General features: G+C 42.3%; 1 protein-coding gene across 1 annotated transcript in view; it reads left to right on the top strand.

Moving 5' to 3' along the window:
• Positions 1–3,240, top strand: part of LOC119427226 (neuronal PAS domain-containing protein 3) — a 162,415-nt gene that overhangs the window by 147,454 nt on the left and 11,721 nt on the right. The window lies entirely within an intron of this gene.

Genomic DNA, 3,240 nt, shown 5'->3' with positions numbered 1-3,240 from the left:
TGTGTGTGTGTGTGTGTGTGTGTGTGTGTGTGTGTGTGTGTGTGTGTACGTAAGTTAAAGTTGTCTGGATGATTTGTCTGTGGCTGCAGTGGGATGTTTACAGCGGTGGTAAAAGCTGAGTGCAGTGTTTCATGGTGCGTCTTTGGGCAAAACGCCAAATAATAAAACAAACAACAACAACGAAGTGAGGACAGCAGCTCTGAGCAGCAGCAGCTCTGAGCAGCAGCAGCTCTGAGCAGCAGCAGCTCTGAGCAGCAGCGGTCTGATTGTTTCAAACACTTTCCTCCGCAGCTCATTAGTGTCACACACAGGAAGTCTGCTTTCTTCTTCTGTGGTGGCGCTCTGAGCTGCGAGTCGGTTGACTAGAAACATCTGATTTTCTGTGAACGCTGAAGAAGCTGAAATCCAGTTAACGGTAAAAAAGCAGAACTCTTCCCAAGATGCAAAACACTAATTCAAAGCTTAAAGTAGCAAAGGCCAGCTAAAAGTAATAAAACACTAATTAGAAACTAAAAGTTAAAGATGAACTAAGAGCTACAAGTAGCCAAAGTCTAATTAAGAACTTAAAGGAGCAAAAGTTGCAAAAGCCTGGCTGAAAGCTACAATTAGCAAAAGCTAACTACATGTTAAAAGTAGCAAAAGGTCAGTCAAAAGCTAAAAGTAACTCAAGAAATCAAAACCAAAGCGAGTAGCTGAAGTAGATTTATGTTTTGTTTATGGAAGAAATCTTTGAGTTTCTACTTGGAAACTATTAATTTTTTTAAAGTATAAAAGTTATAAAATCCAAAAATGAGTTCTTCTACCTCCAGAATGAGTCGAACGATTTGATACAGAACAGCTAAAATCTGTGTAAAACTTTGTTAAACGTCACCAGTGAGTCAGAGCTGGGGGCTGTACGGTGGCCCTGCAGGGTCAGACAGAAAGCGGAGGCTCAGGTCAGGCTGTGAGAAAAGTGGGACGATGTGGAGTTTCTCTGCAGAGGACGTGAGGTCAGCGAGATGAGCAGCGTCTTAATCTCACTCCTCCAGTCGCCTCGGCTGCTCCGTTTATTCCTCCTTCAACATCCGCCAGCGTTTCAGGCTTCTGTTGAGAAACGATGGAGGTGGAGGCGTTTTGGGCACACGTTAAAATGTCTCCAGTCCTGAGCTGTCGTGCTCAGAGGACACGTTGGGAGTGACTCTCAGTTACTACCACTTCAGCTTTTAACTCAGTCTCTGTGAAACTGACAGATTTTCTGAGTTCCTACGGTCGTAAACTGTGGACATCGTGAATCAGTTACAGTTCACCAGCTGTGGGTGTACATCTAGATATTTGGCTAACAGACAGACATTTGAAGACATGCAGGCAAAAACTTTCAGCTTTTGATCTTATTCTTTTTCATGTTCTTGTTCTTTTTGTTCTTTTTGTTCTTGATTTTTAACAAACCTTTACACAACAAGTTAACACAACAGTGTTTAAAAAAAATGATCAGGACAAGCTTAAAATAAAATATTTACATGAGGAGCTTGTTGTATTGTAGTTCTCAAAATCTTTTTATTCTTGTTCTTGTTCTTCTTATTATTATTTGTCTTCTTCTGGCAGCTCTGTTTAATCTAATGACGAGGATCTTCAGCCTTTTTGACACAGTTTTCACCAAGTCTGTTTTTATTAATGGAGAACATCACATCAAAGCCACTAAGTGATTAACTAACTTGAAGCCGTGGCTCTGTGGAAGCGCGACGTCAAGGCCAGACTGGTGTTGGAGTTCTGCTTCCACAGAGACGCTGGACACCTGGAGAACTTTGTGAAACTGTGGAGATTTAAGGGTTTATGCACCATTTCTGATCAGGGAGAACTACAATACAACAAGCTCCTCATGTAAATATTTTATTTTAAGCTCGTCCTGGTCACCTTTTTTTTGTTAATTATCTGTGTAAATAAAGTTTTGTTAAAAATCAAATATTCTTGTTCTTCTTGTTCTTCTTTTTATTCTTCTTTCAGCTTTTCCCTCTTCAGGGATCGCCACAGCGAGTCATCCTCCATCTCTCTGTGTCCTCTGTCCTCTGTGTCCTCTGTCCTCACGCCACCTACCTCCATGTCCTCTCAACTGCAAAAAACTTTCTCCTTTTGGTGTCGCATGATAAAAACTGTTCCCCTCCATCGTTGGAGGACGAAGGTGGTTTTAGTTTCAGAATTCAAAAAGAAGATTTAACAGTGTGAAGAACAAAACAAAATAAGAAAATCTGACTGTTGAAGCTGAAGTTTAATTTGTTAAACGTGTAAAACTGAAGAATATTAAACGTGTGAAGAGGGAGGGGTGAAGGTAACAGAAACTAAACAATAAAAAGAGAAGAAGATGTTTTAATATTCGATTGAAAACCAGTTTCTGAACCAGAAGAAGTGTTTAGCCGCTCGGAGGACGTCGGGGAAGGAGAGCAGCGGCAGCCGCGACGTCTGAGAGGAGCGAGGAAAAAAGAGAAACTGGATCAGAGCCTGCGGGCGTTTGAGCAGAACCCGTCTCTCTGGACCTCACTGCCTTTAATGAATCCACACAAAAACACTGCAAGAGGCATATTTGATCCTGCTGGATAAAACACACACCTGTGAAACCACACACACACACACACACACACACACACACTGAAAAACCTTCTGGAACTTCAGAGGAAGACTCTGAGGAAGAAACTGGATCAGAACCTGCAGCAGCACCGACTGACTTCCTGTCACTTCTCCACCTTTAGTTGTTTTTCTGCATCAGGTTCTGTTTAGCCCGACTCCTCGGATCATTCGGTTCTTAAAGTAAAAGTACTACAACAATAAAGTACTTTACAAGTAAAAGTATTTCCACTGAAACGAGTCGGGATCCAGATTCATGTTTAAAGAAATGAACCAAAGAGGGAAAGAAGCGTCCGGACCGTTGGTGCGACAAGTCCAATAACCCGGTTCTGAACCCAGGGGCTGCTATTTCAGACAGAATCTCCAGGTCTTAATGTTCCACCACGGGAACGAAGAAGAACCCGTCTGAAGGAACATTTAACCATCAGATGATAGAAAATAAACTCCTGGAATATTGTTTCTGGTGGTGGTAGAGTTATGTTCTGGGACAAAAAAAGACAAGTCCAAAAGCCCGGTTCTGAGATGGTCTGGGCTTGGTTCTGAGATGGTCTGGACTTGATTCTGAGATGGTCTGGACTTGGTTCTGAGATGGTCTGGGCTTGGTTCTGAGATGGTCTGGACTTGGTTCTGAGATGGTCTGGACTT

This window comes from Nematolebias whitei, chromosome 21, assembly GCF_014905685.2.
Source record: "Nematolebias whitei isolate Nwh7 chromosome 21, NemWhi1, whole genome shotgun sequence".
Classification (NCBI taxonomy): Eukaryota; Metazoa; Chordata; class Actinopteri; order Cyprinodontiformes; family Rivulidae; genus Nematolebias; species Nematolebias whitei.
This window is presented reverse-complemented; position numbering and strand designations above follow the sequence as displayed.